Source organism: Oncorhynchus nerka, linkage group LG17, assembly GCF_034236695.1.
Source record: "Oncorhynchus nerka isolate Pitt River linkage group LG17, Oner_Uvic_2.0, whole genome shotgun sequence".
NCBI lineage: Eukaryota > Metazoa > Chordata > Actinopteri > Salmoniformes > Salmonidae > Oncorhynchus > Oncorhynchus nerka.
The window spans coordinates 28,854,751-28,867,329 of record NC_088412.1 but is presented as its reverse complement, the minus strand read 5'-3'; positions in this window follow the sequence as shown (position 1 = coordinate 28,867,329).

Below are 12,579 nucleotides of genomic sequence, written 5' to 3'. Positions count from 1 at the left end.
ACTTCGAGCCCACACTGCATAGGACCAGTGCAGTAAGGCCAGGTTCTCCTAGTGTCACTGGCGTCTGTCAGTCACTCCTCCCTCTAGAAAACACACACACACTGCACACACATAGGGAGGGTGATGAATAGTATTGTATATGTGAGCTCTGAACAGCACCGTGCTGGTAGTAATGGGGTCCAGGATCACACACACTGAGTCAGATACCCACACAGTGTCTTTTATTGCTTCCTGCTATTGTAATGGGGCTCACACATATATATCTGCATGTCAACACAAGGTCACCCTATTTTTGAAAGATACATTTTGGAATGCATCTGCTAATCCTCACAATTAATGTTTTATTCTCTCGTTATTGCAAGGACATAACCAACCAAATCCAAATAGCATATACAGCATTTATTTCACATTTTATTTGACATAAACATGTTGATGAACAACCCTACCCTAACCATAAAAAATATGTGGAAAAAGCTTGTTTCAGTGCCATTTCAATTATACATTTGTATATATATAAATGAGTAGTATGTCGTCCCTCGTTCAGAGTTGTTGTGAACATTTGCACTATTACATTGTGGCAGTGAGCCCCAGTTATCAGTGCAGGAGCAGAGCATGCATCAAAGCTCTCAACCGTGAGAAGCACTGAGGATAGGAAATCGACTCAAAGAACAGGTATTGTCACACCCTGACCTTAGTGTTCTTTGTTTTCCTTGTTATTTTGGTTAGGTCAGGGTGTGACATGGGTGATGTATGTGTTTCGACTTGTCTAGGGGTTTTGTACGTTTATGGGGCTGTTTCCTTTCTAGGTGTTTATGTAAGTCTATGGTTGCCTAGATTGGTTCTCAAATAGAGGCAGGTGCTTATCGTTGTCTCTGATTGGGAACCATATTAAGGCAGCCATGTTCTTTGGGTATTTTGTGGGTGATTGTTTCCTGTGCTACACGGGACTGGTTTGTTGCCAGTTCACGTTGCTATTTTGTATTTGTGTTCATGGTCAGTTTTCCCTATTAAAACATGGACACCTACCACGCTGCGTATTGGTCTGATCCTTGTTTCACCTCTTCGGAGGAAATCTGCCGTGACAGGTATGCTGTGACTGCACACAATATACTGCAACCCCTTGCGAGATAGATTAAGGATCTGGTAAAAATAATAATAATAATAATCTGCAGTTCTATGGATCATGAATTTACACCGTAGCCTTGAGAGGTAATTCTTCTCACAAACAATGCCCTATCGGGAGTGAGCAAACCTTCCCAACCACCTTCAGAGAGGAAAGGGTTACAGAGGTCAAGGTCACAGAAGGAGAATGGGGAGTAGTAATCCCCAGTACTCCCTCTGTCTGTCCTAGCCTTACCTGACCTGACTTCTGTCTTCTACCTACATGCCCTCTGTTTTTCCAAGCCTGCTGTGAAGCTTGACCCTGCTGATCTGAGGGCCACCCTGAGCCCTTGAAAACTGGAGCAGTAAGTCCATATTAGAGTTCGAAATTAGGCCAGACTCTTAAAATAGATTTATGACTCAATGGGCTATTGTTCCATTGTGTTACTGTGAGCACCAATCAAATACTGGCCAATGCCCAAAGGGGGCTGTGTGTGAAATAAGACAAACGTTTTCCAAAGAGCCCCTTTCATGTAAACGAGGGACAAATGGGAAGCAGTGTGAATACAGCCTACGTCATAACAACAAGACCAGAGCTGTTATGATACCAGGAAGATCTATGGCTGGAACACCTACCTTAACATATGTTGACAACCTCTGAATGAAACCAAATCCAACAGTCGATGATATGTCGACAGATGAAATGCACTCAATGAATGAACATCGAATCCCTGCAATCAATCCTTTATGGATTCCACATCATCTAAAATCCAAAAACGGAGATAAAGTTGATGGCATTGTTGTGAGGGGATATGATTTCAGAAGTCAGAGGTGAGGAAGGAAGGCATCTGATCAGGACGTTTGAGATGATGAACACCAGGGCTGCTGTTCCAACAGGAGAGAGGATGACCTCCTGACCTTTCCATTGTTCACCTCTCTGCATATGGGATAGAATCTGGACTTTTTATATATCTCCTTCTGTGCCAAGGAAGGTTTATGAATGGACTATCAGTATTACAGAATGACATGGCACACATGCTCATGGTGGCATCTGGTATTGATTTTGGAAGATAGCAATGGCCCTTTGGCTGCTAAGAGGATGAGGGGTGGGGACATAGATAAAGGGAGGGACAAAACAATGCTGCTTCTATTTATCCATTTAACTCTTTATGATGTACATAGAGTCTCTCAATAGATGCATTGCTTACTGTAAGAGGATATAACTACTACAGTGCCAGAGTTACAACAAAATGAACGACAGACAAGTAAGCCAACATTCATCCTGAGAGAAACCATAAACGTGCTCACACAAAATACATAACGTCTAGGATCGAGGTCTGTGCTGTAGAGCCAGTGGAACATGTACATTGTCACTGATCACTTGGTGAGAATCTGCCAAGAATGGTTACTCATCTGTGGAAAGTATGTTTTAAACTAAATGCCTCTGAAAACCACAAAGTGATTACACTGACATTTTAATGCATTTTCCAGCCTTGGTGCCTTTACGATTCCCTGTCAGCTGCGTCTTTAGTCTGGGCTCATGTTTTGATGTGGTTGTATTTTCTGTTTATATAGGCCTATAGACCGTTTCATTTCCCTGTGTTAACCACATAGTATGTGTCTGGGGCCAGCCTTGAGTAGCCAGACCATGCTAATCCCGTTAGTTCAATTAGCAACGGATGACCGATGCCACACATTTCCATTGTTCTACTCTACTAAATAGTACAGAAGGCATCCTGAAAATGAGGGTTACTGCTACACAGGGCCAAAATCTTTGCACACTATGAGGTTAAGAATTGAACTCATGTAATACTGAGTTTATATTTCCCTATATGATTTGGAGATTGAATGAGATATCCTTGGGATGTGTAGTGGAGGATTGCCCTGTACACAAGAGGCATTGCACTACTCTAATTGCTCGGTTGCTAGAGGCAACAAAACATAACATCTTTTTTTTTCCTGAAAACTATTTGAAGGACCATTTCAAGTCGGTTGTGTATTTTCCTGTAAATATCATTTGTTTGGAAGAGCTGTGAGAGGACGATGGTCTGCAGTATGATCATTCTAATAACTCTGTTTAATAGAGGAAGCCGCTTGAATTCTACATCATTTCTATCATGAATTATTCATAAAATCCATACGCCGTTACCCTAGGTTACACAGCCTTCACACTCCGGCAACTATGTTGTCACTTGCCACCAATGAGAGCTCAGATAAGGCTTGCCTCTTTCGCTTTCTTTCTCTCTGAGTCATGGAGCCTGTTACAAGGTGTAACTGCAATAATATCTCTGATGTAGTGCTGCTGACATCAGCTGCCAAGCTCACCATTTCCCACACACGGCTTTTAATGTCAAATATGTGATTGAATCTGCACAGCTCTACATCCCTTACAGATGAACAGAGGGGTGTGTCTTTGATTTTTAAATAAATCAATAGAGGATAAATGCCACTAGCAGAATAACATTACTATTGTCCGTCTCTTGTGTAGCAAGGCAATCATCTTCAGTAAAGGGAAGCTCATTATGAACCTTGCATTAAAGGACACTGTTGGGACCGTTAGGTCCGGTCGGTATAATAAAGTGTTATGATGACAGCAATCTATAACGCTCACCATATAACACGACACTGACAATGATTCAATTATGGTTAATGAGTAATGGGTGTGATAGTGAAAATAATTGGGGGTCTGTGATAAGTTGGGGGCGTGAGAGATGCAAACAGCAACACAGGAGAGGCCGTTTCCATAAATCAATAGGGCCAATGCACACAAGCCTGGGCTATCTCAGTTTCTATGGTAACTGGCTGTATGGTCCCCTCCTCAATAGATGGCTGCTGCCTGACTGCCTCACGAGAGCAGTGATAGAATACACTCCGTAACAATCTCCAGCGTGGCACAATGACCTACTTCCTCTGCCCAGCCCGGAAGACCCGGATGTAGAATATGGAATGAAGGAGAACAAGAGGAATTTTGAGAGGGGGAGATAGGAATCTAAAGAGATGTATACTAGGTTGTGCTGTCTTCTGTGGCTAATAACAATTGAGTATCATAAAATATGTAATGAAACCCATAGACACCGATAAATACTGTATATCTATCTGCATGATGATACACATATTGTCTCTAAAATGTGGTTACAGTGATTTACAATTAAACTCATAATAAGTATAGGATGGGATTATCAGAGAATAGAAAAGTCATTTTCAATATATGACAATCACACTTCCTGATGACACCCACTCACTGTGATGTGCTGTGACAACTAGTTATTACATATCACACCAACCAGCATGGAATGACAAGTCTGACTGGAGTGGAACATGATGCGTCCATTATAAATCTACTCAAGAATAAAATATAAATCCACAAACCAGATCCCAATTTTGGGTGGCAGGTAGCCTAGCGGTTAAGAGCATTGGGCCAGTAACCAAAAGGTTGCTGGTTCGAATCCCAGAGCAGCCTGGTGAAAAACCGGTTAATGTGCCCTTGAGCAAGGCACTTAACCATAATTCCTACTGTAAGTTGCTCTGGATAAGAGCATCTGCAAAATGACTCAAATGTCAAATGTAAAAAATGTAAATGAGTAGTCAATAACAACATGCTACATATTTGTGTAAGGCTGACTCTGACCTTGAACTGTTTCAAATGTAAATTGTGTATAAATTGCAACAATTATGATCAGCCCAAACCTGACATTTCTATCCGTTTAGACCAAATATTCACACATGTATCTCTATAGTCACGCATTTCATATCTCGGCATCTCTAAAGATGCTGTCTGGAATAGGGAGACCATGCAGGGAGCAGCTGCTGGGTATCCCCTTGGCTGATGGCTCATGGAGGGATAAAGACAGGACACTCACCGACATGTGTGATGACACAGCCCACACGTTGCTGGAACTCCTGCAGAGACATCTCATCTTCTATCAGACAGCAGAGCATCTCAGGGTGTGGGCAGCATCTGCTCTCCTCTCTCCCCTCCTCTTCTCTTCGGTCCACTCTCCTTCGTCAATCCGCTCCCTCACCGGAGCATGAAGCACCCTCCTCACACAATGCTTCCCAGTCCGCAAGCACCTCTATCGAGGGATGATGTGAAAGAAGGGAAGCAACTTGAGGGTCTGAGGATACCTCTAACTCCACTGAAAATACCTCTTCACGTCAAAAATGACAATACAATGTAGCATAGTATGTGTGTGTCATTAATAATGGATACTCACACACACACACACACACACACTCACTGGGTGAGCCAATCAGGAGGATTTCATGGTGCTTTCAGGCAGATGCTCGGCTTGCTGTAATAAAGGCTGAGTCAGACACCAGGAAGCAAATCAGAGAGCTGCTACCTGCCTTGGGGAGATGGGGGGCTAATGAATTCACTAACACAAAACCTGGAGATATAGAGCCACTGGAACGGAGCTAAAGTACCTCATGGGCCATGACGAAAACTTTGTTTCAAGAAAATGATTTAATCCATTCTTATTATTATTAATAATTATGAAAATTATTATTGTCTAAATGGCAGACAATATAACAGAAATCCAATAATGATATTCAATAATATTATATCAATTTAAAATATAATATTGTAAATGAAGGATTTGAATTTTCAAGTCATCCATTTTAATAATGGGAATATGTAGGCTGAAATTGGCTACTAAGCATACAAAAACGAAATATGTAGATATGACTATTAATACATTTAGCATTACTATTGGAATGTCATGAAAGAAAGCATCATCAATAGGCTGTTTACCCTTCTTTTTGGTTTTGAAACCTCGTCCAATAACGGCAGCCCACCCCTTTACTATTCTGTCCCACATTTTGATGAAATCCAGCCAAGAGATGAAATGCAAGCCAAGAGCATTATCGTCTTACCACATGCCAGTGCTCTTGGGAACGTGGCGATTGCCTAGGAGATGAACATTGAGAAACCGCTCAGCAGACATCTGCGCTCCCACTCCATCACCACTGGAGACAATCATGTGACGCACAGCTGGTAGTGACTGGTGATGAGAGGCATACAATAACATCAGAATGAAAATGTGTAGGCTATAGGCCTACATATTATTTTAACTTATTTTTCATACATCATTCCTAGTTCAACAGCAACGACCCTCTCTAGGGTCGATGAAGAAAAGATGGAGGAGAGGAAGCCGCTTCTGACTTTTGAAATGCTACTGTCGCTCACCTCTCCGATTGTCGATTCAGTCAAGGTGACTAGAAGCAGCCTTGTTTTGGTTAATTGTGTAAATGAAGAACAGAAGAATAGTGCGATGCTGTCATGGCGACACGGTCGATGGTGGTTGGAACAGCGCGCTTGTTTGAAATGGAAAAGCGTTACGGTAGCAGCTTCTTTACAAGCGGGATGCACTATTGAGCTTTACATCCCGAGGGGTTCGTGCTGATTGTACAGAGTTTGAGGCAGCTGGTTAAATGGTGTCCCTTCAGAAGCCAAGAACAAGATGTATGTCAACAGAAGTGCAGTATTATCAAAAGGAGACGTATACTTAGAATATGTGGGAGGAATGGAGGGAATATGAGAGGCAGAAGAGGTCTAAGAGAGAAAGGGAGGAAGAGGGTGAGCTTGAGTCGGGTTATAAATGGCGTAAAAAAAAGGAGATGGTTTGTTAAAGAAGAATGGTAGAACGTGCAAGCAGAGTGAGCAGAAGACAGGAGGAGAAATGGAAGTGAATGAGAGAAAAGTATCGGTGGTGGTAGGTGTGGTGAAGTTCTCGGAGCCCGAGGCGTGCACTGAGGGTCAGGATAAAGATGAGTCTGACAGTCGGAGTGAAGTTTTTGGAAAAAGTGGACCTTTGCCTTTTGGCTGATCCATTTGTGGTTTCGGGGTGGGTGAAAAAAAGAGTTGGGTGCTGTGGAATCGGTGAGGGTAAACAGGAGTGGTCTTGTGATAATTGTTTGTGTTTCTGCTGGTTAGAGGGAGCAGGTGCTCCACATTAACAGAATGGAGGCAAGAGATGTGAATTGTTTAGCTCTCAAGAAAAGGGTGCCATTGAAAGGAGTGATTGCTCTTGTAGCGGTAAATGTGAAAGTTGACCAACTGAAGGAGAAGATTCCCGGTGTTTGTGATGCTCGTCGTTTGGTGCGACGCAGACAGGGTGGAGTGAGTGGTGAAACAGAAGAGTTGTTGTTTGTTCTTTTGAGTTTTGATGTTGAGTCTTTGCCCAACAAAGTGATGTAAGGATATATAAGTTATCCTATATGAGCTTTTATGCTGAATACATTACATTGTTACACATGTCAAGCTTATGAGCATGTGGCAGCAGTGTGTAGGAGGGAGGTTCCTAGGTGTGAGAAGTGTGCAGAAGGACATGTGGCAGCAGTGTGTAGGAGGGAGGTTCCTAGGTGTGAGAAGTGTGCAGAAGGACATGAGACAAAGGACTGTGTAGCATTGGGTAAAGTAGTGGTATCTGTTGATTGTAGGGGTGCCCATGGGGCTGGGGCTCAGAAATGTCCAGTGCCAGAGGCAGGTTTCTAGGTTTAGAGTAGTGCAGAAGTTGTCATATGCCGAGGCAGTGAAGAAAGTAGAGGAAGACGGGTCAAGGATGAGGGATCCTGAGAGGAGTGGTGTGAGTATTAGATCTGTACCAGTACAGAGGGAGGGGTCCTGAGAGGGGTGGTGTGAGTATTAGATCTGGACCAGTACAGAGGGAGGGGTCCTGAGAGGGGTGGTGTGAGTATTAGATCTGTACCAGTACAGAGGGAGGGGTCCTGAGAGGGGTGGTGTGAGTATTAGATCTGTACCAGTACAGAGGGAGGGGTCCTGAGAGGGGTGGTGTGAGTATTAGATCTGTACCAGTACAGAGGGAGGGGTCCTGAGAGGGGTGGTGTGAGTATTAGATCTGTACCAGTACAGAGGGAGGGATCCTGAGAGGAGTGGTGTGAGTATTAGATCTGTACCAGTACAGAGGGAGGGATCCTGAGAGGGGTGGTGTGAGTATTAGATCTGTACCAGTACAGAGGGAGGGATCCTGAGAGGAGTGGTGTGAGTATTAGATCTGTACCAGTACAGAGGGAGGGATCCTGAGAGGAGTGGTGTGAGTATTAGATCTGTACCAGTACAGAGGGAGGGGTCCTGAGAGGGGTGGTGTGAGTATTAGATCTGTACCAGTACAGAGGGAGGGATCCTGAGAGGAGTGGTGTGAGTAGTAGATCTGTACCAGTACAGAGGGAGGGATCCTGAGAGGGGTGGTGTGAGTATTAGATCTGTACCAGTACAGAGGGAGGGATCCTGAGAGGAGTGGTGTGAGTAGTAGATCTGTACCAGTACAGAGGGAGGGATCCTGAGAGGAGTGGTGTGCGTATTAGATCTGTACCAGTACAGAGGGAGGGATCCTGAGAGGGGTGGTGTGAGTATTAGATCTGTACCAGTACAGAGGGAGGGATCCTGAGAGGAGTGGTGTGCGTATTAGATCTGTACCAGTACAGAGGGAGGGATCCTGAGAGGAGTGGTGTGAGTATTAGATCTGTACCAGTACAGAGGGAGGGATCCTGAGAGGGGTGGTGTGAGATCTGAGAGGGGTGGTGTGAGTATTAGATCTGTAGGAGTACAGAGGGAGGGATCCTGAGAGGGGTGGTGTGAGTATTAGATCTGTACCAGTACAGAGGGAGGGATCCTGAGAGGAGTGGTGTGAGTATTAGATCTGTACCAGTACAGAGGGAGGGATCCTGAGAGGAGTGGTGTGAGTATTAGATCTGTACCAGTACAGAGGGAGGGATCCTGAGAGGGGTGGTGTGAGTATTAGATCTGTAGGAGTACAGAGGGAGGGATCCTGAGAGGGGTGGTGTGAGTATTAGATCTGTAGGAGTACAGAGGGAGGGATCCTGAGAGGGGTGGTGTGAGTATTAGATCTGTAGGAGTACAGAGGGAGGGGTCCTGAGAGGGGTGGTGTGAGTATTAGATCTGTACCAGTACAGAGGGATAAACCAACAAGTTATATATGATTCAGTGAGATTGGATTTTTAGCATTTATAGCAATGGTTATCAACTGTACTGCAGGGATGGAACATAAGTCACAGAGTACAGTGGTGTTTTATTTATTAATTACATTTTTTTTGTGAGTATTAGGTGGTAGGGTATTTGTTTATTTATTTTTAAAAATTCAATCAAAGTATAAGGGATTGATACTCCAGTCTTGTAGGTTGCGGTAATGCAACATTTATTGGATGCCAACCGCTGTTAAACCTCATCGAAGAAGAAGAATAGCGCACTGGATCTGGCAAAAGTGACCTGAGTTGGTCTTCTGAGCAGGGTGCCTGGTAAACGAGCCATGGTGCTTTCAAAACAACTGGGAACTCAGAATTATTTTAAAAATCAGTGATCTTTAAGTCGCAATGTCAGAGCTATAGAACGATGGGCGAGTTTCTGACTTCAGAGTTGGATAACCATTCAAAATGATTTTTTTTAGGAAACTCAAATGTCCGACTTGGTAATAGGTTGTAGTTACAAACAGTGCAGTGTTCAACGAATCAGCAATTCGGAAATGTCCTAGTTCCGACTAGCATGTGAGCGTGACATGAGAACGCCCCCAAAAAGCAATGTCAAATCATGACAGTGATCTTCAGGTCGGAAAGTCAGAGCTCTAGAAATGTCGCTTTCTAAACAACTGGAAAAATATGAGGTCAAATCATGACAGTGATCTTCAGGTCGGAAAGTCAGAGCTCTCCGGAGACACCTGAAACCCCACCTCTTTAAGGAATAATCCTAGGATAAAGTAATCCTTCTCACCCCCCCCCCCCCCCCCCTTAAAAGACCTAGATGCACTATTGTAAAGTGGCTGTTCCACTGGATGTCATAAGGTGAAAGCACCAATTTGTAAGTCGCTCTGGATAAGAGCGTCTGCTAAATGACTTAAATGTAAATGTTAAATGTCTCTAGAAAGAGGCCCTGAGTTCCCGATGACCGTTGAAATAGATTTTTCTCAGTCACAGCTAGTTTTTTTCCATAAATTCCCAGTTGTTTTGAATACTCTGAAGTCTGAGATATCCGAGTTCCCAGTTGCTTTGAACTCGACAAAAGATGCCAGAGTTCCTGATTTTGAATTCCTTGTCGGATGACCTTTAAACGATTTTTCCCAGTTGACCATCGTTTTTGCTGAGTTCCCAGTTATTATTGTAGCGACCCGCACAGACAGCTGTGTGTTATGTGTTAGGCTAGTAGATGGTTGTGTTGTACTTATCAGTACCCAGTGTTCGCGGGGTCCGACATGCCAATCAACCTGCTATCTGCCAATCACGGGAATGCCTGGAATGTTCTGATGCCGGGCATCCTGGCGGTTGGCGGAGTGGCGTGGGGTTGGGCAGAGGGGTGGAGCATTGGAAGTTAAGACCAGGTTTAGCCTTTGTTCTCTCTCTTACGTCTGGGCTTCACAAGGGAAGGTCACGATTGGCTTGTGGGTTATCTTTCATTTATTTGGCGTGGGCTACGGCCAAACAGTAGCCTGTGTAAAGTTGGTTTAATAAACCGTCAATTCGTAAACTCAACCCTCTGTCTGGACAATTGTTCCTTTATGATCTAGTCAGGTCATTACATTATGAACGTGGCATTAGCCCTTGATCATGACTCCGAGTCTTTTCACACTTGGTTCCTTTTTTTGTGCAGTGTGAAAACTCCAAAGGAACTCAGACCCCTCACAAAAAGCCCCGAAGCGAAGCGAACTGAGACCATCTGGAGAGGTGGTCTGAGTGAAGTTCACTTGAATTCTTCGGTCCGTTCCCTTTTTCAGCGCAATGTGAACGCAAAGCTCCCCAAGTTCGCTTGTCATTACTCCTGCGCCACGCACTTGACTACTGCAACACCGTTTCCTCTGCCATAAACACCCACTTACTTTGGTGCCACAGAAGAGAGAATATGATGTGCAGGTTTGGGGGAAAAAACGTTGTTTTTGGATATTATGTGTGGAGTTTTGAGTGCAGATTATTTGTTTGCAATAATGTGATCTGTAGGCTAAGAGAGATTCGTCAGTTCTTTATTCGATTGTGGGGTTTGAATAGTGTGAGAAGACAACATATTTGGTGAGAATCAATACAAAATCAATACTAGCCACTTAAAGTGGCAGTAGCCTACATTGGGTGTATAATTTTGAATTACAGCATTACTTAACCTGCAGTTATTCTACTGCTATTTATTCTGTTATCAATCATATTTACATGTTAATAATGTATTATTATTACAATTATTATGTCTAATCTTTTAATTAAATGCAATCTACTATCTTCCAAAATGTAAGTAGGTATATCTAGCTGTCCGTTAACACGTTATGATGGAATGGCTTGTCCTGCAATTTATAAAAACCCAGAGTCTATTGAGTGAATGTTGGAAAAAGTTATTTGATTCCTTTCTAAACATAGCAATGTGAATGCAAAGAGGACTCGTACCACAAAATAGGTGAAGTGAACTGGCAAAAGAGTTGAATCCTCATTCAAATGCAAGGCCCGTGTGAATACAAAGATAATTGAGCTATTTAGCTTTTTTCTACCCCAGAGTTCACTTTTTAAGAGGACTGAGATCGGTTCTTTTAAAGAGGACTATGTGAAAACACCCTTAGTTCCATTACATTACACATAAGAGTCATTGGATGAAGGCGTCTTCTGTAGCGTTGAGTTTTGTTAAAATCCCTGATGCTCAACCTGAACGTTAACACGCGTCACTTGGTATTGGGAGCATAAGGACTTTATCTTTCATTTCAGCGAGAAGTCATTTTCCAAAAATGAAAGACTAAATGGATGCACACCGTGTTAGGGTTACAGTGCTTGTTTACAGAAAATACAAGAGGCAACCACCTGTGCGTATTAGCTATTAGGTATGCTCCGAGACGGAGGCATCTACAGCTGTATGGCTCTGCAGCCTCTGCAAAACTGCTAGAGTAAGTGTATCTTTTTTATTTGAAGGATTACATTACATTTAAGTCATTTAGCAGATGCTCTTATCCAGAGCGACTTACAAATTGGTGCATTCACCTTATGACATCCAGTGGAGCAGCCACTTTACAATAGTGCATCTAAATCTTTGAAGGGGGGGGGGTGAGAAGGATTACTTTATCCTAAGGATTTGTCGTTGATGAAAGTTAAGAGTCGTATGTTTCAAAAGCCGTATCACGAGTGATGATTATTGACATTTCTAAATGTTAAAACCCTGTTGGGATTAGAGATCGACAGATTATGATTTGTCAACGCCGATACCGATTAATGGTGGGCCAAATAAAGCTGATACCGATTAATCGGCCGATTTAAAAAGAAGATGTATTTGTAATAATGACAATTACAACAATACTGAATTAACACTTATTTTAACTTAATATAATACATCAATAAAATAAAACGTTCAATTTGGTTTAAATAATGCAAAAACAAAGTGTTGGAGAAGAAAGTAAAAGTCCAATATGTGCCATGTAAAAAAGCAAAAGTTTAAGTTCCTTGCTCAGAACATGAGAACATATGAAAGCTGGTGGTTCCAGGGAT